At 48.7% G+C, this 23,197-nt stretch overlaps 2 non-coding genes and 2 pseudogenes across 2 annotated transcripts; 2 read left to right on the top strand and 2 right to left on the bottom strand.

Moving 5' to 3' along the window:
• Positions 1 to 5,916: 5,916 nt before the first annotated feature.
• On the top strand, positions 5,917 to 5,990 carry TRNAN-GUU (transfer RNA asparagine (anticodon GUU)). Its single transcript has one exon. It is a non-coding gene; the product is annotated as a tRNA-Asn (tRNA).
• A 5,187-nt stretch (positions 5,991 to 11,177) lies between these two features.
• Positions 11,178 to 11,281, bottom strand: LOC131273175 (U6 spliceosomal RNA). Its single transcript, XR_009180334.1, has one exon. It is a non-coding gene; the product is annotated as a U6 spliceosomal RNA (small nuclear RNA).
• A 3,786-nt stretch (positions 11,282 to 15,067) lies between these two features.
• LOC101441284 (coiled-coil domain-containing protein 85A pseudogene) lies at positions 15,068 to 17,735 on the bottom strand (annotated as a pseudogene).
• An 863-nt stretch (positions 17,736 to 18,598) lies between these two features.
• Positions 18,599 to 23,197, top strand: LOC131273154 (coiled-coil domain-containing protein 85A pseudogene; annotated as a pseudogene).

The following is a 23,197-nucleotide window of genomic DNA, read 5'->3' as shown; positions in this document are numbered from 1 at the left end:
AAAATATGCCTCCGTATATGTAAGAGGGTAGGAAGGATGGCAGCAGGTCGGCAGGATGACAGTAGCTGTTGTGGGAGACTTGGGGGAGGGTGTTGGAGCAAGTAGTTTGGCTGTCTTTGGTGGGGGAGCGGCAGAAGTCAGCAGGCGGGGAGTGGTGGATGCCTTGGTGGGAGAAGCTATGGGAGGTGGAAGGGGATGGCAAGCACCTCCCACTGGGAAAGGCCATGTCCTTCCCTGGGTGGGCTAGAACCACCAAACTTTCAGTTATCAGCTTTAGGTGCTAACCCATCGTACCACAGAAACCGATGGCAGCCTCTCTTCCTTCCAGTTTTTGATGATTCACGACTCATTCCCTTTGACCGCTGAGTACTAGCCCATGGCACGATGGACCGCAACTGCTTTCCGACTCTCCAGGTAACAGACATTTGGCTTCTTTCCAGTCTTGCCTTTTGTGACTAAAGCTGCTTTCAACAATGGCTCCACGAGCGCTTTTGTCGACAGAGGTTTTCAATTGTCTGGGAGAAGTGAGGAACTGCTAGGTGAGCAATTCTTATGATCAAAGGGAGGTACATGCCTAAGTTGATAAAATGGTCCAAGCTTTCTCAAGATTCTTTGACCCGTTTGCATTCCCCTCAACCGTGAATGAGAGTCGTGGTTGTTCCACATCTTCACCAGGCTTGGGTGGTCTCAGTCTTCATCATGTGAACCACTCAGCTAAGAGTTGTGGTAACTACATGGTGTCTTTTGTTTTCTTTTGGGGGGGGAGCATTGTTTTGTTCTGGTTTGTTTGTTTTTTGCTTTTACCTTTTCTGTCAGCCAGCAAAAGGGGTGCTGATGCAAAATACCAGAAATTGGTTGGTTTTTATAAAGAGTATTTATTTGGGGTAGGAGCTTACAGATACCAGGCCATAAAGCATAAAGTTACTTCCCTCACAAAAGTCTATTTTCACCTGTTGGAGCAAGATGGCTGCCGACCTCTGCGGTTCAGGTTTCCTGGGGTCGCTGGGCTCAGTTCCTCTGCTTTTTCACTAGGTCAGATGTAGACCATGAGGCTCTCTAGGCTTTGCCTCTCTCCACAAGGTTAGCTGTAGTTTATCAGGGAACGGCTCTGTCTCTTTCCCAAGTGCTCCAGGTAAGACCTCAGCATCAAATTCCAACATCAAAACCCCAAGACTAAGAACCCTCAGCTCTGTCCTTTGCCATGCCTTTTATCTGTCTGTTGAGTCTCCACTTTGGTTCCTGGTACCTTCTAAGAAGAAGATGAATGCACAAATAAATATGTAAAATAAATGTTTAAAAAAGGAACTATAAGCTATGCTCATCAAGGCAGTGTACTAGTGGCATCAGGCCACAGACATAGAGAAATGGACTGAGTTGTGGAGTTTGAAACTGATCCCCAAGTATATGGGCAGTGGGTTTTCCATAAAAGCAGTTTGATAGGGAAAGAAAATATTTTCAAGAAGTGGTTCTAGAATAACTGTGCACAGCTATTGGAGGAATTAAAAACATTTGTTTTACCTCACACTACACACAAAAGTTAATTTGAGGATAAAGCCACAAAAGCAAGCTGAAAGCAATGAAACCAAAGGAAAGGAGAGAACAGCAGATGCTGCCATGTGCCAGAGGAGTCCAGGACCTCAGGAAGCTGGTCCTCAGGAAGACATCTTGATGATGCCAAGATTTGGACATTTTCACGGTGTCAAAACTAGTGAGGCTCATGTCCCCTCAACATGTCAGGAAACTATAGAATTTTCTTTTGCAAAATGAATGTACTCTAAAGAAAAGGGTCAAGAAAAATTGACATTTGAGAATACCCTCATAAGGGAGAACTGCTGGTTAATGGATTTGGCTCAGGGATAGAGCATCCTCCCCCCACATGGGAGGTCCAGAGTTCAAACCCAGGGCCTTCTGACCCATGTGGTGAGCTGGCCCATGCACAGTGCTGAAGCACACAAAGAGTGCCCTGCCATGCAAGGGTGTCCCCTGGGTAGGGGAGCCCCAAGTGACAGGACTGTGCCCATAAGGAGAGCCGCCCAGTGTGAAAAAAGTGCAGCCTGCCCAGGAGTGGCGCTGCACAGATGGAGAGCTGACGCAGCAAGATCATGCAACAATAAGAGACATAAGTTCTTGGTGCGGCTGACATGAATACAAGTGGACACAAAAGAACACACAGCGAATGGACACAAAAAGCAGACAACTGGGGTAGGGTGGGGAAGGCGGAAGAAATACAGAAAATAAATCTTAAAAAAAAAAGGAAGAAGAACTGCTTGACATCCAGTCACCATCTGTTGACAAGTCCTGCTGTTCCACTTAGAGTACCTCTCTCTTAAAGATGAACATATTTAACAGATGGCTAAATATGAACCTTACCAAACCTTAAAAGTAGACCCCAAAGTAAGAAACACAACACAAACAGGACAAATAGAGAACAAAAGAAATTTGAAGGGAAAAATGCTACAATAAATATCTTCAGAAACACTAAGAGAATAATGATAACTCTAGGAAAATGAGCACAGCACAGGTTTGATATATTTTTTAATGTACCAAAAGAATTAAAAGATAAAATAAAGAAAGTGAGAAAAAGGCTAGACAGTTGGAAATGAGAAAAGCAAAGTCTTTAGGGACAGAGGAAATGCTGCAGAAAAAGTGGGATGAAGCTAATTCTTGAAGAAATTATACAAGTAAATGTCACAGAATTGAAAAACATAACAATTTAGAGGAAAAGTGCACACTGAAGAAAAGAAGGACCCATGACAGGCCTATATTAAAATTTTTTCAGAACACTGGGGATAAAAGGCAGGTCCTAATGCTGTGTGAGAGAGAGAAAGAGATAAGAAACCATATACAAAATTATAGTATATCAAGAAAGAAACTATGCAGCTTTAACAAAGAGATTCGAAAAGTGGAGTGGCACAACCAAGTTAGAAATTTATTCCTCACTCATGTTCAGAGGTAGGTCCAGGGCAGGGAGGGCAGCTCTGGAATCCTCAACATGCTGCTTTCCATTCTGAGTTCAAGATGGCAGCCTAGGTCCCTCCATCAGGTCTGCCTCTCACCCAGAGGGAAGAGGGAAGGAAGAATGGTTATTGGGCATTGTTTACTTTGGGTAAAAATCTGGACGTAGAAAACATAATTTCAACTCACACTCTACTTGGCAAACTTAGTCACATGCCCATAAACCACTGTAATGCTAGAGCGATAAGTTAGGAGTTATTTTCCTAGTGGAAATAGGAAGAATGGATATTGGAGGACAGATAGAAGCCTCTCTCACAAATACAAATCAGGATGGAATTGTATTTCTTCACAGCATGTCTGGATATTTGTAGCCAATGGAATAATGTCTTTATAATTTGGAGATGAAATGATTTTTACTCTAGAATTGCCATTGTAGTAGAATATCAAAAGTGCTATTAGAAGGAAGACATCGAAGACCAGAAACTAGAATTTTCTGGAAGTTATTAAATGGTATACTCTAAGAAATAATCCAAGAAAAAAATGAGATGGGATCTAAGAAGCAGAGGTAGAGAATAAATAGTCCAGAATGGACTAAAATCAGATGGCTCTCCAAAGAAGTCTCTGGAAAAAATGTTATGATTAAATTAATACACTATATTTGATAATTTGGGAGAAACTACTGATAAAGATGTACTAGAGACCATGGAACAAATGCAAACATTCTAAGAATAAATAGAAGAAAAATATTTGAGTAAAAAAGTCAAGGCAATTATCAATTCTGAAAAAAAGTGCATATAAGAGGAAATCTTATAATAAACAATCTGGCACTATATAAATTGATTATGCACTAACAGCAAACCAAAATGTAGCTGTATGGAATGGAGAGTATGTGGGTAAGAAGTTTGAGTGGATGTGGGTAGTATTAGAGAAATAATTTCTCATTCACTCTTATAGAAACTCTGAATTATAAAAATCAAAAAGTAGCAGAAAACTCAACTTTATCCATAAGAAGAGAAACGGAATAAAATATTAAAATGAGACTATTTTCACCTATTAGACTGGAGAACAACCCTAAGTTTGATGATACGCTCTTGGCAGGTGGTGATAAACTAGACACCTGCATACATTGATGGAAAGGATATAAATTGTTCTGACCTTTACGGAGGACAACTTGGGCAGAACTATAAATATTATCAGAGTTTATACTGTTAGACGCAGAAATCTGCTTACAGTAATTTATCCTAGAGACACATTTACATGTGTGCAAAATAACTTCTGCAAATGCTTATTCACTGTAGCATTTTTTAAAGGAAATACTGGAAATAATACAAATGTCCATCAGCCTTAAAGAAAAGAATAAGGATTTTCTCTCTGTTCACTAAGATGACATGCTTAATTCAATGGTTTCTTTGCTGACAAAAGCAAGTGCGGAACAATGTGTATACGAGGTGACCTTCCTTGCTGTTCCCCAGCATGTCTGGTTCTCCATCTCCTGGGCCCAGGATATTTCGTACTTTTCGGTTCCCTTTGAACTGTCAGGTCTGTGTGACATGATTTAGTCAATGAAATGGGAGCAGAAGTGATATGTGTCACATCTGGGAGGAAGCATCTAGGGACCAAAGAATGATTTAAAATGTACCCTGCCCATGCCATTCCAAGCATGCCCTCCAGATGGTAGAGACTCTGTTTGCCTGGCACCCTGGGTGAGGAAGATGTGAAACAAAGTCTCTGGCCAACCCAGGATGGACATGCAGTGCCAGTAGAAACAAGCCACTAAGTTGTTTCTATTTGTTATTGTGAGATATCATTAAGGATACAGGCTACTATACCACCTTTTGAAGGTTAAAAAAGGTAGGAAAAAGTAAATACATAGTTGTATTTTTTTGTATATAAATATACACAGGAAACTAATAACAATGGTTACCAGAGAAAGGTGGAGTTGGGTAGCAACTAATTGGATGGGCGGCAGAAGTCGGAGGGATAACTCTCTTTATTGTATATCTTTTTGTATGCTTTATTTGAGATGTATTACTTTTCAAAAAGTTTAATGAAATAATAGTAGCATAAGGACTTTATTTAGAATTATGGAAGTGAATATCAGAGGAAAGAGCTAACGTAGTGAAAGTGGCTGTATCCAGGGAGTGGAATTTGGCGAGAGGGATTGCTGTTTTCCATTTAGTACTATACCGTTTTGAAACTACTTGCCTGCGTTACATTGATTTACAAATATTGAGGAAAACCCCACAACGTGGATTAGGACCGATGTTCCTGCGGCTGCAACGTGGAGTGCTAAGCACCATAGGATCACAGCGCCACAAAGCTCGTGACAACGACTCTTCTTGCTTCCCTACTTTTGTCGTGAATAGATTAAAACTATTCGGCTGCTTTGCTGTTGGGCAGCTACAGGTCTCCATCCTTTTCTGTCATCTCCTCTCTGTCCCTCCCTCCCCACTGCTCCCCTCCTCGGGAGGCGGCCTCGCCTCTGCACAGCCTGCCGCCAGGGCTGCTGCCCGGCCCCGCCTCCCCTCGCTCCCCCACTCGCTCGCCCTTGGCCGTGGGGGCCCCGCCGCCTCCTCCGCCCCCGCCCACCGCCCACCGCCCCTGCGGGCTCCGCTGGCGGGATCGAGCGGCGCAGGCGGTTGGCTGGAAGAGCAAAGCCCGGGAAGCGCCGCGCAGGCGCCCTCGGGATGCGCAGCTCCCTACGCCCCCGCGGGCTCGGGGCGGGGCTGGGGGGCGCGGGCACCGGCCCCCCCGGGGGACTCTGGCTTCTCAGGAGAGGAGGGGCCGGCGGCCGTCGCAGCGTCGGAGCCACCCAGGGCCCGGGTGTCCCACGTGTGGCCCCAACCCGTCCAATTCCCGAAGCCTTGGCGCCTGTGCGTTTGTTCTGCAGAGACACGCGGCACCGCCTGGTGGTTAGTGAATGCTCGGGAGCCAGTGCGAGGAGGAAGCCGGCGTGTAGGCGTCTCTGTGGCGCAATCGGTGAGCGCGTTCGGCTGTTAACCGAAAGGTTGGTGGTTCGAGCCCACCCAGGGACGGCGGCTGCCAGCTTGTTTTAAAATGTGAGGCGCTTGCTCTCCATTCCCCATGGCATAATCCCCTGCACGCCTACAGGCCCATTCCCTCTCCTCTGTGTCTAACCCTCAGCAGGAGGGCGTGTAAGCAAGGCATCTCCCCTTGCTCTCACGGGAGCCATTGACGACAAACTTGGTGTTTTCTTGGGGACATCTCATTCTTACTAACTGTGCAGTGTTTTTTGCTGTTGGTTTTTGTTTGTTTATTTTGTTTGTTTTACCAAGGAACCACCGCTTCCCTAATCTGATTGTATTATTAATTCCTTTGTTTTTTTCTCATTTCTTTTTTCAGCAGAAATTATCAAGTCATTTCTTATAGGTTGAATTGGGGATGTTTCTTTTTGTTTTCTTCACAGTACACATGCACTTAAGAGTGGGGGAACTATATATATATATATTTTTTTTTTTTCCCAGACCTTCTACATGGGAAGGAGGCGCTCAACCACTCCAGCTACATCCATTCCCCTATTTTTTTTTTTTAATTAGAGAAGTTGTGAGCTTACCAAACGGTCACGCACAATTTCCTTACATCACCCCTCCATCAACACCTTCATTGTTCTGGAACATTTGTTATCAATGATGAAAAACCTTAATCAAAACATTACTACTCCTTTCCAGTGGCAGCTCCTTAGCCCCGAGCATACGGGCAGCTCCAGGATCCAGTTTAGGGCTTGTCTTGCTCAGGGGCCTGCTCGAGGGGCCTGCTCAAGGCACATCTGTTAATTTTTCAGTTACCAAAGGAATCAAAGGAAAGCTAATGACGTCTATCTACAACAACATGTCCCTCCCTCCACCCTCCTTGAAGGGACAAGAAGTGATTCCGCAGCATCACCAGAGCGCTGCCTCCTGGAGATGAGCTTCCCCTAAGGGCCACCGATCAGTTCCAGACTAGGCTCTTGAGGCCTTTGATGCACAGCACCTCACAAATCTATTCAAGCAGGAGAAAAGCTCGGGGCATGAATGTATTAGTCGGGGTTCTCTAGAGAAACAGAATCAACAGGAGATATCTGTAAATAGTGTGAGATTTTATAAGGGTCTCTCACAGGGACGGTGGGGATGCACGAGTCCAGGTTCTCCAGGCAGGCGGCAAACCAGGGGCTCCTATGGAAGTCCTTGGGCAATTAACTGTGGGCTATTGGGCTATTAACTAAATATTTGGTGGTATAATCCCCCAAGAATGACTGGCTTCCTTTTGAGTCTTTTCAGGTAGATTCTCTGTAGTGATGGATTTTTTCTTGTTGTCATTGAGCAATGAACTCATCCTGTTTGTCCTTATCACTTAAATCAGATGACATAAGCCCTAATGAGCAAATTCTCAGTTGACATGACAGGAAGGTTCTCCCCTGGAGATTTGAAAATTAGAGGTGAACTTTGTCCTCAAAGTAAATTTCTTATATTGCCAGATTTGTCTCTTTGTAACCATGCTTCCTTGGAAAGCAGGCATTCTATGCTCAAACCCTGGCAACAACGCTTGCTTATCTCAGTGAATTTTCGAGTTCACCAATACAGTTGATGTCTCATCTTTCTTACATTTTTCCACAAGACCCATCAGAGAAGAGTTTATTAAAGTCTTTCAGCAAAAAAGATGATTTTATCCAGTATCTGAACAGACATTTGTCACTACCCCTTTCTGAATAGAGTGCTATCAGCTGTGTCCAAACTTAGGACTTGTACTATGAAAAATTCTTCTGCATTACATACCAGAAGCAATCTTCCAAGGAACGAGGAGTGTGCTTTAGCCACATGAGACTTCAGCAGCCCATAGGCCCATGCTTAAAGGCCATTCTCTTCTCTTGGAAGTCAGGACCAGGATTTTCCCATCCTGGATTCAGGATCCCACATCTCAGTCAGGATTCCCAATTCCAAAACAAAGCACTTAATGAAAGTTTTCATCCCTTGGACTCTGGAGCTCCTATACAGGCCTGAGGCATGAGAGAGTGCTCCCTGCAAGTCAGGAGCCCTGGAGAGCCCCCAGCCCCACTATCTTTCTCTTTCATTGCATTTGCCTTGACAGGTCATTCCTCTCCAGCCACTTAGATTCCAGGTCTCTTTGCTACCTTGCCCCCAGAAATAGGCCTCTGGCTCCTGCCACTTTCCTTTGTTCTCTTTGGGCAAATCTCAAGTCTAATATTTGAGCCGGGCCTTCATGTTTCTACCAGTTCCATAGCCAAGGCCGAAATTCTCAGGGCAATGGTAAACATTCACCCCAACATTAAACTGGTAAACATTAAAATGGTGAACATTCACCCCAAGTCAGTCCTCCGTACACGCTTGCATTGGACAGAAGACCAGGCCGTGAGACCAAATACTAACTGCTTGCATCACAGGATCACCTCCTAGTTCAGCACTCATGTCCAGGCCACACGTGTTGTGCTCTAGGTTTTCCTTTTCTTTTTCTTTTCTTTTCTCTTCCTTCCTCCTTCCTTTCCTCCTTTCTTTTGTATGTCTTATGATCACTTGTTTTACTATAAAGATGATGATATCCTCTGCAAGCCTCAGTTGTGCTTCTTCCCTTTCAGATACCTGCCCTTGTATTTCCTTGCCTTTTACTTTTTGCTGACCTAAAGGTCATCAAGAGAGGAATTTTACCCAGAATTAAGGAAAGCATTAAAGACAGAGAAGCATCCTTAAATTTAATTACCCACTTTATTCCCTTAGAATCAGTTGGTTCTTTAAACGGAAACGTTTCCCAGACAGAAAGCAGCAGAAATATTCCCCATGTGTGAAAGATCTTCATGTATCCCTTTTCTGAAGGGTTTCTCTGGAAGTGAAAGAAAAATCAAATGAAACACCAATAGTATCCTTGGACTACAATGGAATCCTGAAATAGATGCTCAGTTCCTCTCCAACAATTGAATCTGCACCACACGTCAGGATGTCTGGCTGCTTTTACACAGCCTGGAGCCAGGACCAAGACCAGGTCCAGACAGGCCTAAGCACAGTTATCACAGTGCAGTCACTACGTGACAGCTCCTATCCAGACAATTCTAGAACACTCCTAGGGAATTTTCCCTCACCTTGAATCAATTTTCCAACTGCTTCCTTTGCTCTCCACCACAGGAGAGCTTCACTAACTTTCTCTTGGGTAAGGATACTTGGCACACAGAGCCAGGCAGGAGCAGGGAGGGCAGCTGCACTTCCCAGAAGAATCCCTTCCTGCATGGGTAGCTCTGCGGCTCAGGTGAGCAAGGGACCTGACTGTCCACCAAAGCAGCCAGGATCAGTGCTGGGGGAACAACAAACAAATCATGTCCATAGCATATCACGGCTGACCTGGCCAGTGGGCTTTGAGGGAAATCTGAACAAAGCTGTGCCTGAAGGTTCTCTACAGACAGAACAGAATGGGTGTTAGTCTGCCATCCATTTGGTGATACGGCAATAAGGTATAGCCTGGTATCCACTATGACTCAGAGTAATCGAATCATGTTTGGCACTTAGTACTTAGTAGAGTCCAAGTAGTAATTGATCTCCTCCCCTACTTCTTGTAAAAAGCATCGCACACAACCCCAGTGCATGTTATACCACATTTTCTTTATCATCTGTTAATGGACACCTGAATTGTGAATAAAGCTGCAGTAGTACTGGCATATCTTCCTGAATCTCTGCTTTCTGCTCTTTTGGGTGTATACCTCAGAGTGGAATTGTTGAGTCACACCATAATTCTATGACTCATTTCTTCAGGAACCACAAACCTGTTTCCCACAACGGCGGCACCATCTTGCATGTCCACAAACAATGCATGAATTTTCCAATATCTCCCATCCTCACCAAAACTTGTTACTTTCTGTTTTCCTGGTAATAGCCGTCTTTGTGGGTGTGACATGGTTTCTCACTGTTGAGCATCTTTTCATGAGCTTGCTGGCTATTTGTATATCTTCCATGGGAAAATGTCTATTCAAGTTCTTTGCTCATGTTTGTTTATTTGTTTTTAAAGATTTATTTTATTTATTTATTTCTCCTCACCCTCTTGTTGTTTGCAGTTGCTGTGTCTGTTATTCTTCTTTCTTTCTTTAGGAGACACTGGGAATTGGATCACATACCTCCCATGTGGTAGGTGGGAGCTCAATTACTTGAGCCACATCCCCTTCCCTGCCCGTGTTTTAATTGAGTTGCCTTTTTGTTGTTGAGTTGCAGGAGTTCTTTATATAATCTGGCCATTAAGCCCCCTATCAGTTATATGGTTTGCAAATATTTTCTTCATTCTCTAAGTTGTCTATTCACTTCCTTGATAATGGCCTTTGATGCACAAAAGTTTTCCCTTTTCATGAAATCCAGATTATCTATTTTGTACCTCATGCTTTTCATGCCATATCTAAAAATTCATTGCCAAAGATAAGTACTGCGTATTTTTCTTTATGTGTTCTTCTAAATGTTTTGTGAATTTCACTCTTATGTGTAGGTATGTCATTTATACATTTTGAGTTACTTTGTGTATATGGTGAGAGGTCAGGGTCGAAATTCATTCTTTTGCGAGTGGATTTCCAGTTTTCAGCACCATCTGCCAAGAGACTGTTCTTTTCCTCATATATTGGAAGGGGACTCTTGTAAAAAATCAACTGCCATAAATGTATGGGTTTATTTCTGAACTCTCAATTCTAGTCCAGTGTCTTATGTCAGTACCACACTGTTTTTATTGCTGCCTCTTTGTGGTAAATTTTGAAATCCCAAAGTGTGAGTCCTCTAGCTTTATTCTTCTCTTTCAAGATTGTTTTGTTTCTTTTGAGACTGGTGTGATTCCATATGAATTTGAAGATTGACTTTTCAATTTCTGCAAAAAAAAGGCTGCTGGAATTTTGATAGGGATTGCATTGAATGTATAGGTCGCTTTGGGTTGTATGAACATCTTTAATGATATTAATGCTTCCAAACCATGAACAGAGGTTGTCTTGCCATTTGTTTAGATTTTCTTTAACTCCTTTCAGCAATGTTTATGGAGGTTCCTGTCTGCCACCTTCCCACAATCCTCCAGTCGACTGACTCTTTAATGGAGGATCAGGGTTTATCCATGTTGCAGGATGGTCCAAGGAACCAGTTTTCCAGATGCCTGACCACTAATATGGGGAGAAGAAGTCAATCAAATCATGTGTGACAGTTTGAAGCTGGGTGGGTCCCAGAAGATCATGGTCTTATTTTCTTTTTACTTTTTTTTTTTTTAATTTGGAACACTACACGAACTCACATGTCATCCTTGCACAGGGGCTATGCTAATCTCTGTATCGCTCCAATTCTGGTATATGTGCTGCCAAAGCAAGCACAGATCATGGTCTTAAAGCTAATCCATTCCTGTGTGTGTAAAACCGTGTGCAGATGGGACCTCCTGAGTAGATTCAGTTAGGGATCTTCCCTTTTTTAAAAAAAAAATCAATGTTATTGATACATATTAATAAAGCATGCAATTCATGCCAATTGTACAATCGATGATATTTGGCATAATCACATAGCTGTGTGCGCATCACTTCAATGATTAGTAGAGCTTTTTGATAATTCAATAATAATAAGAATAAAACAAAAAACAGACAAACACAAGAAAATCCCTCCCCTCTCCTTCTCTCTATGCCTCCCCCACTGTACATCGCTGCTGTCTCTGGCTATTGTATCCACATGTGTAACCAATGGCTTTTGGTATAATCACAGAGTTGTACGTTCATCATGGGCTCTTCCTTTTGATTAGATCACTTCAGTAGGGCATGACCCAGGGTGGGTCTTAACTCTTTGACTGGAATCCTTTAGAAACAGAGCAATAAAGAGCCACACTGACAGAGAGAAGCCTCCAGAAGTTGACATGAAAGAACAGAGAAAAGGCACTGACAGCCGCGGAAAGCAGAACCAGCAGCAAGGCCCAGAGGAGAGGGGAGGGAGGAGCCCACAGCACCTGACGCCCTGCTGTGTCCTGATCGCCCACAGCTGAGCTCAGGGAGAAGTGAGCCTGTGGGGAAGCCGCAGGTCGCAGAGCTGCCACTGCACCTTCCCACGGGGCAGGAGCCCAGGATTGTCAGCAGCCGGCCTTCAGCGAGCGTCCCCCAAGCCCTGATCCGGATGTTTACACAGACTGAGAATTGTAAGCTTTTACACCAATAAATTCTCATTTTAAAGCCAAGTCATTTCTGGTATATTGCAGTGGCAGCCTTTAGCAAAGTAAAATACCGATAACACTCCTAATTTGTTCTAAGGAATATTGAGGATCCTTGTTGCTGTAATCACAAGCAGAAACAAATCACTTCGTTGGCGGCGGTAGGCGCTGAAGGAGGGATGCCGCCTGCTCTGGGGTGAGCACGTCCCTAGGTGGCACCGTAGGAGGCGGCCAAGCTGGGGCAGGCGTCCTCCTTCACCCTCCCAGGCGGTGGCCACGGCTGGACAGGAATAATGTGTCTGTGGCCTCGGACGTGAAGTAATTGGTCCCCTGTTGCTGTGAACTTGGGGCCAGGACTGCTGTTGTGGGAAGGATGGAGCTAATGAACGGGCAGGCAAGCGACATTAACAGTGCAGCCACTGCTTCTGAGAAAAGTAGCAGCTCCGAATCATTAAGGACAAAGGTCCTGAACTGAAGAAAAGCTTTGATGCTGTGGTGTTTGGTGTTCTTGAGGTTACACCGGAGAATATGCAGGTCAGATGACACTAATGGATGTTCCAGTACTTAAAGTCATCCGACCAGATTCCCAAGAAATCATCAAGACTCCTTCAGGTCTGGCAGCATCAACAAGACGCTGTCATCTGACAGAAAAATGTTTTCTAATTTATTATGAACTGTATAAGATATAGAAAAAGGCATAGGGAGCCACTGACTTGTACACTGAAAAGTGGTTATAATGGCAAATTTTATGTTACATACATGTTGCCTAAAAAGAAGAAAGACAAAGAATACTAAGGTAAAATGCCTGTGCTTAACCAGTGCTGCCGAAGCGCCCACATTTGCCTCTCTTCACTCCTCCCGCCAAGGTATCCACTGTCTAATATTAATTTATATCATTACTATGCATTTGCTTAAATTTTTCTCTAAGTATATGAATCCATAAACATGATGTGCTATTGCAGGTTTTGCATTTTTATATAAACGGTATTCTATTGTTTTTGTCTTAAACTTGTTTTTTATGTTCAACTTTTGATGACTAATATATATGTATATATATTATGATGTATGCACTCTTGCGCATTAATTTCTATAGCTATTTGGTGTTTTAGTTTATGATTTATTTTCTTGCTCTCCTTCTGCCAAACATTACAGTGAATGAATAGTTTAAACAAAGCCGTTATTAAATTTTCTAAAAAATTTTATTGTGATAACATATATACCGCAGAAAATTTCCCATTTTTGTCACTTTCCAGTATTTGTTGATTTTTAAACTAGATTAAATTTCTTTATTTAGAAGAACCTTTTGTAAAGAGAAGAACTGTTTTGTTAGTGAACCAGCAATCCTGCAGGGTTTTCTTTTATTCAATATACAAAGTTTTCTTAAAGCTGTACACAACCATATTTACTTCTTAAGCTCATTAGAAAGTAATCAAGAAATGGAAAAATCATTAGCTCTACCTTCCTGCTAACCTAATACCCCCAAAGACAAGTTTCATAGCCAACGACCTATCTCCTGATGGTAACATACAACCAAACTATCCCTTCAAATCATTTTCACCGCTTGTGGAGAACTGAGGAGCCACGGCTATCTAAAGCAATCAGTTGGCATCTCTGTGGCTGCTGGAAAGAGGGCGTTGAAGGTTCCGACCACCTCGTAAAGGCACCAGCCCAGATGCCTCAACACAACAGGCAAATCGGCTTCTCTTGGCCTCCAACCACCAACACAAACAACAGAGAGGACAGCATCTTCCTATCTTTCCCACCCTTTCTAGTTCCGCTTGTGCTTAAAATAACATTGAATTCATTCAATGAATTCTCAGTACTAGGAGAGAAGGATTAGGATGAAATAGAATCCAACAGGTAAATTCCCAAGTACAATATTGAAACTTTACCCCTCATGTCACTGCTAAAATGGGCAGCCTCCTCTACCACAGCTCAGAGCTGACTGCACATCGACTCTGAAGCAGCTTTCAAATGAAGTGAAAAACTGCAGATATTCTGAATGAAAAAAGCCCCACAGTTTATAAAACCAATCATTTTAGCTTTATCTCAAGCATAGGTAATGTAAAAGGATTGTGAACTTTTTTTTCTAAGAGACCATTTTTCCCCCCTCTCTCCCTGGAGTTCAAAGTAGTTTCAGAACCAAGGTGCAGGAAATGGAGCCTCTTCCGGAGGGAGATGCAATGCGCCCAGGTTTAGAGCCGCCCCAGCAAAGGCAGTGGATATTGTGCTTTGGAAACCAAAAGGGCGTCCAAACCCATCTGTATGTTTTCAATGAGTTACATTTAAGCAACAGGGCAAGATGTCTCTTGTGATGTAAAAGAGCATACCATTCAGAATATGTTTAAGGGAGTTTGGTGGGAGGGTTAGGTACATCTGGAGTGAGCTAGGAAGGGAATCCAACTGATGCATTCCAGATGCAAAGAAAAATCATTTTCACAGTCACAGATTCATGCTGTGGCCCCCAACATAATGGAAAAAATCCTCACGGTAAAGTAAGGCATATTTAGGGGCATTCGGGCATGAAGCCTGTTTAGGGCACCACATTTCCTTGTTTAATGTTGTTTTTGTTTTTCATGACAAATATGCATTTCTTCCTGTCATAAGCTAATAATTGGATTCAAAAAACTTCTGGTCACCGTTCAGCAAGCGAGCTCTTGCAGGAAACTGCATACAACTGGAAAATGCTCCCGTTCTAGATGGAAGAGTCTTCGAATGGTTCTATTTTTATCTAGAATAGCCCTCTGTCACACCATGATTACTCAGGGGCCTGTGGAATCACTGTTCCTCTCCCTCCCCCAACCTTTACCCCAGCCTTCTTCAGGCTGACCTAACTGATAACTGTATAGAGTAAAAACAATTGGAGAACAAGAACACAACATGAGTTGGGGGCAAACATTAGGTCCTCCCCACAACCCAGCTCCTAGCCAAGTGCCAGCACTTTCTAACAGGGCTGGAAAGTTTTTTGTCATTTGTCATTTCTACTCTACTGAGCGGCCCCAGGCAAAGCACTCCCCAGCACCTACCGACCCACCGTCCATGTCACTAGACATTCCGGTGACGGGGTGACGCGTCCCCCCCGGGGCTGCCTTCCCGAGGGTGCCCTCCCTGCTGCCTCCTCCCCCGCCTGCTCCGCCTGCTCCGCCGCCTCCTCCCTGGTGTTTGTGATCAGGCTTCCCCCGAAATGCTGTTTGAGGTGCTCCGGGCTGGGGCCCCTGGCTCTGGGGAGATGCTCCAGGCTCCCGCCAAGGGCGCGTGTCTGAAGATGCTCCGGGCTCTCCCCGCTGTGCCTGGCTTGCTCAGGGCTGTCCCCGGGCCTGTGCTTCTGGAAATGCTCGGGGCTCCCGCTCAGCACGTGCTTGGGCAGCGTTTCAGGGCTGCCCCCTGGGTGTGGGTGCCCTTGCTGTTCGGGGCTGCCCTTGCACAGGGGTTTATGGTGCTCGGGGCTGGGTCCTTTGAGAGCTTTGGGGTCGTCCGGCGGCCCAGAGACCCTGGGTTTCTGCAGGTGCTCCGGGCTGGCGCTCCTGCGCTTGGGGTGCTCAGGGCTGCCGTCGGCCCGCGGCTTCTGCAGGTGCTCGGGGCTGCCACTGCTCGCGTGGTGTTTGTGCTGGTCGGGGTTATCAGGGCTGCCCGTGCTGGAGGTGCTGCCGTCGTCACCCGCATCCCGCACGCAGGCGCCGTGGAGGCGGCAAGCTGGCACGGGCTGGCCTGGCTGTCGATGGAGCAGCGGCTGCCCGCACAGCCCGCGCCCTTCTCCCCATCCAGCAGCACGCAGAGCTCCTTGAGCTCCATGTTCTCTTTCACCATCTCCTCCTGCTTCACCTCCAGCTCCTTCAGCTTCTGCAGGTATAAGGCCACTTCCTTGTGCATCACCGCAGCCGTGTAGCGGCCCAGTCTCTGCCACTCCCGTGACGCCCTCTTGCCTTTCTGCCGGTCATCATCCAGGAAACAGCAGAGGTCCCTCAGTTCCTGGTTGTCCCCCTGGAGTCTCTGGTTGATCTGAGCCCGCGGATCTCGCCGACGTGCAGCTGCAGGCGGCGGCTCACCTCGCGGATGAAGTTGCTGTGGGCCAGGATGGCGCTCACCTTCTCGGCCTGGGCGCGCCGCGGGCTGCGGACCAGCTTCTCCTTGCTCCACTGCAGCAGCTCCTCATCCGACACTTTGGACAGGTCCTCCACGGCGGCGGCGGCGGCGGCGGCGGCAGGGCCTGCGGAACCCGCTGCCGCTGCGCCTCCGACGTGATGTCCGCGGGGCGGCAGGTGCGAGTGGGTGGGAAAGGCAAGGCGACCCCGAAGGCGCGGGCGCAGGGGGGCGCCTCCGCCCACACCCGTGTGCGCTGGGGCGAGCCAGTCGCACCGCCGGGGGCCGCAGGGCTGGGGCGGCGGGGGTCGCGCCGGGCGCCCACCCTACCTCGCCGTGCCCGCGCGCGCTCCGCGCACAGCCGGGGCTGGGTAGCCACCGGCGGGCGCCTGCGGGGGGTCAGTCCCAACTCCGCGCAAGTCCATGGTGAGGGCGCTGGGAAGCGGGCGCCGCTGGGGAGCGCCGAGGGGGCCGCGCCCCCGTTCCCTGCCCTCTCCTCCGCCCGGCTTCGAGACTGTCGCCACACAGTCGGCTGCACTTGCCTCCCCCCTTGCCAGCGGCAGCCCCCGCCTTCTCTCCCCCCCAGGCCCTGCAAGGGCGCGCCGGGCTGCTGGGCTGCTCGGCGTCTCCCCGCCGCCCTGGCGACGCCCCTCCCGCTGCCGTGGCCGCACCTGCCCACGCGCTTCCAGGCCGCTCCGGGAAGCCTTCCACTTCCAGAACGGAGCCGGGGCGGGCGTGCAAGCCGGCCCCGCAGGAGGAGGAGCCTGCAGCCGCGGCCGCCAGAGGCCCTCCCGGGCGGCACGCGGCAGCCACTCCACCGCTCCCCGGGCCTGCGCGGGGCGCTCCCCGCTATCCCGCCGGGTCGGGCCGGGGGCGCGGCTCCCTGGGCGCCTGGGCGCCGGGCGGGGCGCCGGCGGGGCGGAAAGGGAGACGCGCGAGGGGCTGGGGCCGGCTGTGCGAGGCCCGCGCACGCCACCGTGTGCCGAAGCTTCCTCCGCCCCCTGCACTCCTGGCTTGTCTCCAGGCAGAAGGGGCTGCCGACCAAAATGCGAGGCGCTTGGTATTTGGAGAAAAAAATCACGGAGGAGGGGTACCTAAGAGGTAGCCGACTATAGCCCCTTGGAGAATGGGTGAAGAGACCGGTGGCCACAAAGGGAGCGGGGAGGGGGCAGGCGAGTAGACGGAGGGGCGTTTAAGGAAATTCCTTACATTTGCCCTAGCCCCTGGTCACTTGTATTCTTTTTTCTCACAATAGAAATGTTGCTTATTTTAATTATTTCATTTCGGTGAGCTCATACAACACCTGTCTTTCGTTTTTTAAAATACTCTATTTCTGTGGGGTGCATAGTAATACCTGCCTGTCATTTCTAATTTTAGTTCATCTACGTCTTCTTTCTTTTTCCTTGTCAGAATGACAAAACATTTGTCCATTTTATTGATCTTTTCAAAGAACTGGCTTTTGTTCCATTAATTTCCTATATATTGTAAATTTCCTATTTCATTTATCTCTACTCTAAATTTGTTGTTGCCTCCATTCTGTTTACCTTGGTTTTAGCCATGCCTTGACCACTAAGGTCCTGCCGACCTTGCCCTGTGAGCCCCTCTAGGGAGCTCCCTTGTCCAGTCCAGTAAGAAGAATCAAGGTCCACAAACACTTCTCTTTGGGGCTTGTGATTGCATCGTCCCTCGAGCCCTGGAGTATGTCTGGGTGTTGCTGCCTCCCTTCACCCCTCCTCCTAGCCTTTGTTATCTCCCTTTTCCGGCCGTTGCTATCCTTCACCGCCTACCTCATAGCTGCCTGCACAGCTCCGCCTATCCACTACCGCCCCCTAGTTAATCCGCCCCCGTTCCTACCCCTCCCTTGACGCGACCTTATATAATCAAGTGTGTTTCCGCAATAAAGTGGACTAGCTCACTCTCACAGGCTGTCTCCGTGGTTTTTACCGCGCGTCCCCCACACCTGGAGAACCTAGGCCTACGCGCTGGCCTAGGGGCTCACCGCCGAGCCGTGGAAGCCCGCCCGGTCCTCGTGGCTTGCTAACTCAAAGTAGCAAGCTCAAAATAGCAAGCCCACATCTGGGGAAGCCTAAATAGTTTTGTTTCCTCTTTCCCCTCCTCTGCTTTATTTCATTATTACTTCTGAGCATTTGGTAGGGGTTTTTTTTTTTAGATTCAGGAGCTTGAAACTGGGATCTCATACGTGGAAAGCTGATGTGGCTCAGTGGTTGAGTGCTGGCTCTGGCTTATTGCTTGCTTTTTCAGGAGACACTGGGAACCCAACCCGGGACCTCCCGTGTGGGAGGAGGGCACTCAACTGCTTGAGCACATCTCCCCTGTAGGTCTTTTTAAAATCTCTATATTCTCTTAGAAATCTTCTAGGTTAAATAAGAAGGAGGAATGAAAATCTTTGTGGGTGAGCGTGATGGCTAAGGCAGGGGCTCAGGAGGAAAAGTGCCTGGGCCTGAGCCCTGCTCTCACCATTGTAGAGGTGGGGCCTTTGGGAAGGTGAGCTCAGGCTGTCAGTCCTTCAATGTTCTTACCTGCAGCAAGTGGTGTAATGAGCAACACTGACTGACAGGGCTGTTATGTGGACTGAGTGTGTTTTTACATGGTAAAGCAGCTAATAACTAGGCAGATCACAGACTAATGCTCTGAGGAAGCCATCGATATTATTATTATCATTATAAATTGATTTGTTTCATTTTTTTCATGGCTTAAATAATCTTTTACTAAATTTATCCATTGCAAGAATTTGAGCATAATAAACAAACATTATAAAACGATTTTGGAAAACATGACATAGTTAATAAATTTTAAAATGTTTGTACTCTATACATACAGCCCAGTAATTCTATGCTTTGAACATTTCTTATACTGAAGGAAACATAAATAAGAATTTTCAAATACTGGAAAGTGGCCCTTTAGCCTCTTTCCCCTCTTTTCCCCCTAGGATTTCCTTAAACGCCCCTCCGTCTACTCGCCTGCCCCCTCCCCGCTCCCTTTGTGGCCACCGGTCTCTTCACCCATTCTCCAAGGGGCTATAGTCGGCTACCTCTTAGGTACCCCTCCTCCGTGATTTTTTTCTCCAAATACCAAGCGCCTCGCATTTTGGTCGGCAGCCCCTTCTGCCTGGAGACAAGCCAGGAGTGCAGGGGGCGGAGGAAGCTTCGGCACACGGTGGCGTGCGCGGGCCTCGCACAGCCGGCCCCAGCCCCTCGCGCGTCTCCCTTTCCGCCCCGCCGGCGCCCCGCCCGGCGCCCAGGCGCCCAGGGAGCCGCGCCCCCGGCCCGACCCGGCGGGATAGCGGGGAGCGCCCCGCGCAGGCCCGGGGAGCGGTGGAGTGGCTGCCGCGTGCCGCCCGGGAGGGCCTCTGGCGGCCGCGGCTGCAGGCTCCTCCTCCTGCGGGGCCGGCTTGCACGCCCGCCCCGGCTCCGTTCTGGAAGTGGAAGGCTTCCCGGAGCGGCCTGGAAGCGCGTGGGCAGGTGCGGCCACGGCAGCGGGAGGGGCGTCGCCAGGGCGGCGGGGAGACGCCGAGCAGCCCAGCAGCCCGGCGCGCCCTTGCAGGGCCTGGGGGGGAGAGAAGGCGGGGGCTGCCGCTGGCAAGGGGGGAGGCAAGTGCAGCCGACTGTGTGGCGACAGTCTCGAAGCCGGGCGGAGGAGAGGGCAGGGAACGGGGGCGCGGCCCCCTCGGCGCTCCCCAGCGGCGCCCGCTTCCCAGCGCCCTCACCATGGACTTGCGCGGAGTTGGGACTGACCCCCGCAGGCGCCCGCCGGTGGCTACCCAGCCCCGGCTGTGCGCGGAGCGCGCGCGGGCACGGCGAGGTAGGGTGGGCGCCCGGCGCGACCCCCGCCGCCCCAGCCCTGCGGCCCCCGGCGGTGCGACTGGCTCGCCCCAGCGCACACGGGTGTGGGCGGAGGCGCCCCCCTGCGCCCGCGCCTTCGGGGTCGCCTTGCCTTTCCCACCCACTCGCACCTGCCGCCCCGCGGACATCACGTCGGAGGCGCAGCGGCAGCGGGTTCCGCAGGCCCTGCCGCCGCCGCCGCCGCCGCCGCCGTGGAGGACCTGTCCAAAGTGTCGGATGAGGAGCTGCTGCAGTGGAGCAAGGAGAAGCTGGTCCGCAGCCCGCGGCGCGCCCAGGCCGAGAAGGTGAGCGCCATCCTGGCCCACAGCAACTTCATCCGCGAGGTGAGCCGCCGCCTGCAGCTGCACGTCGGCGAGATCCGCGGGCTCAGATCAACCAGAGACTCCAGGGGGACAACCAGGAACTGAGGGACCTCTGCTGTTTCCTGGATGATGACCGGCAGAAAGGCAAGAGGGCGTCACGGGAGTGGCAGAGACTGGGCCGCTACACGGCTGCGGTGATGCACAAGGAAGTGGCCTTATACCTGCAGAAGCTGAAGGAGCTGGAGGTGAAGCAGGAGGAGATGGTGAAAGAGAACATGGAGCTCAAGGAGCTCTGCGTGCTGCTGGATGGGGAGAAGGGCGCGGGCTGTGCGGGCAGCCGCTGCTCCATCGACAGCCAGGCCAGCCCGTGCCAGCTTGCCGCCTCCACGGCGCCTGCGTGCGGGATGCGGGTGACGACGGCAGCACCTCCAGCACGGGCAGCCCTGATAACCCCGACCAGCACAAACACCACGCGAGCAGTGGCAGCCCCGAGCACCTGCAGAAGCCGCGGGCCGACGGCAGCCCTGAGCACCCCAAGCGCAGGAGCGCCAGCCCGGAGCACCTGCAGAAACCCAGGGTCTCTGGGCCGCCGGACGACCCCAAAGCTCTCAAAGGACCCAGCCCCGAGCACCATAAACCCCTGTGCAAGGGCAGCCCCGAACAGCAAGGGCACCCACACCCAGGGGGCAGCCCTGAAACGCTGCCCAAGCACGTGCTGAGCGGGAGCCCCGAGCATTTCCAGAAGCACAGGCCCGGGGACAGCCCTGAGCAAGCCAGGCACAGCGGGGAGAGCCCGGAGCATCTTCAGACACGCGCCCTTGGCGGGAGCCTGGAGCATCTCCCCAGAGCCAGGGGCCCCAGCCCGGAGCACCTCAAACAGCATTTCGGGGGAAGCCTGATCACAAACACCAGGGAGGAGGCGGCGGAGCAGGCGGAGCAGGCGGGGGAGGAGGCAGCAGGGAGGGCACCCTCGGGAAGGCAGCCCCGGGGGGGACGCGTCACCCCGTCACCGGAATGTCTAGTGACATGGACGGTGGGTCGGTAGGTGCTGGGGAGTGCTTTGCCTGGGGCCGCTCAGTAGAGTAGAAATGACAAATGACAAAAAACTTTCCAGCCCTGTTAGAAAGTGCTGGCACTTGGCTAGGAGCTGGGTTGTGGGGAGGACCTAATGTTTGCCCCCAACTCATGTTGTGTTCTTGTTCTCCAATTGTTTTTACTCTATACAGTTATCAGTTAGGTCAGCCTGAAGAAGGCTGGGGTAAAGGTTGGGGGAGGGAGAGGAACAGTGATTCCACAGGCCCCTGAGTAATCATGGTGTGACAGAGGGCTATTCTAGATAAAAATAGAACCATTCGAAGACTCTTCCATCTAGAACGGGAGCATTTTCCAGTTGTATGCAGTTTCCTGCAAGAGCTCGCTTGCTGAACGGTGACCAGAAGTTTTTTGAATCCAATTATTAGCTTATGACAGGAAGAAATGCATATTTGTCATGAAAAACAAAAACAACATTAAACAAGGAAATGTGGTGCCCTAAACAGGCTTCATGCCCGAATGCCCCTAAATATGCCTTACTTTACCGTGAGGATTTTTTCCATTATGTTGGGGGCCACAGCATGAATCTGTGACTGTGAAAATGATTTTTCTTTGCATCTGGAATGCATCAGTTGGATTCCCTTCCTAGCTCACTCCAGATGTACCTAACCCTCCCACCAAACTCCCTTAAACATATTCTGAATGGTATGCTCTTTTACATCACAAGAGACATCTTGCCCTGTTGCTTAAATGTAACTCATTGAAAACATACAGATGGGTTTGGACGCCCTTTTGGTTTCCAAAGCACAATATCCTCTGCCTTTGCTGGGGCGGCTCTAAACCTGGGCGCATTGCATCTCCCTCCGGAAGAGGCTCCATTTCCTGCACCTTGGTTCTGAAACTACTTTGAACTCCAGGGAGAGAGGGGGGAAAAATGGTCTCTTAGAAAAAAAAGTTCACAATCCTTTTACATTACCTATGCTTGAGATAAAGCTAAAATGATTGGTTTTATAAACTGTGGGGCTTTTTTCATTCAGAATATCTGCAGTTTTTCACTTCATTTGAAAGCTGCTTCAGAGTCGATGTGCAGTCAGCTCTGAGCTGTGGTAGAGGAGGCTGCCCATTTTAGCAGTGACATGAGGGGTAAAGTTTCAATATTGTACTTGGGAATTTACCTGTTGGATTCTATTTCATCCTAATCCTTCTCTCCTAGTACTGAGAATTCATTGAATGAATTCAATGTTATTTTAAGCACAAGCGGAACTAGAAAGGGTGGGAAAGATAGGAAGATGCTGTCCTCTCTGTTGTTTGTGTTGGTGGTTGGAGGCCAAGAGAAGCCGATTTGCCTGTTGTGTTGAGGCATCTGGGCTGGTGCCTTTACGAGGTGGTCGGAACCTTCAACGCCCTCTTTCCAGCAGCCACAGAGATGCCAACTGATTGCTTTAGATAGCCGTGGCTCCTCAGTTCTCCACAAGCGGTGAAAATGATTTGAAGGGATAGTTTGGTTGTATGTTACCATCAGGAGATAGGTCGTTGGCTATGAAACTTGTCTTTGGGGGTATTAGGTTAGCAGGAAGGTAGAGCTAATGATTTTTCCATTTCTTGATTACTTTCTAATGAGCTTAAGAAGTAAATATGGTTGTGTACAGCTTTAAGAAAACTTTGTATATTGAATAAAAGAAAACCCTGCAGGATTGCTGGTTCACTAACAAAACAGTTCTTCTCTTTACAAAAGGTTCTTCTAAATAAAGAAATTTAATCTAGTTTAAAAATCAACAAATACTGGAAAGTGACAAAAATGGGAAATTTTCTGCGGTATATATG

The sequence above is a fragment of the Dasypus novemcinctus genome, chromosome 13, assembly GCF_030445035.2.
Source record: "Dasypus novemcinctus isolate mDasNov1 chromosome 13, mDasNov1.1.hap2, whole genome shotgun sequence".
Taxonomy (NCBI): Eukaryota; Metazoa; Chordata; class Mammalia; order Cingulata; family Dasypodidae; genus Dasypus; species Dasypus novemcinctus.
Note: the sequence above shows the minus strand (reverse complement) of the source record. Positions and strands in the feature narration are given on the sequence as shown.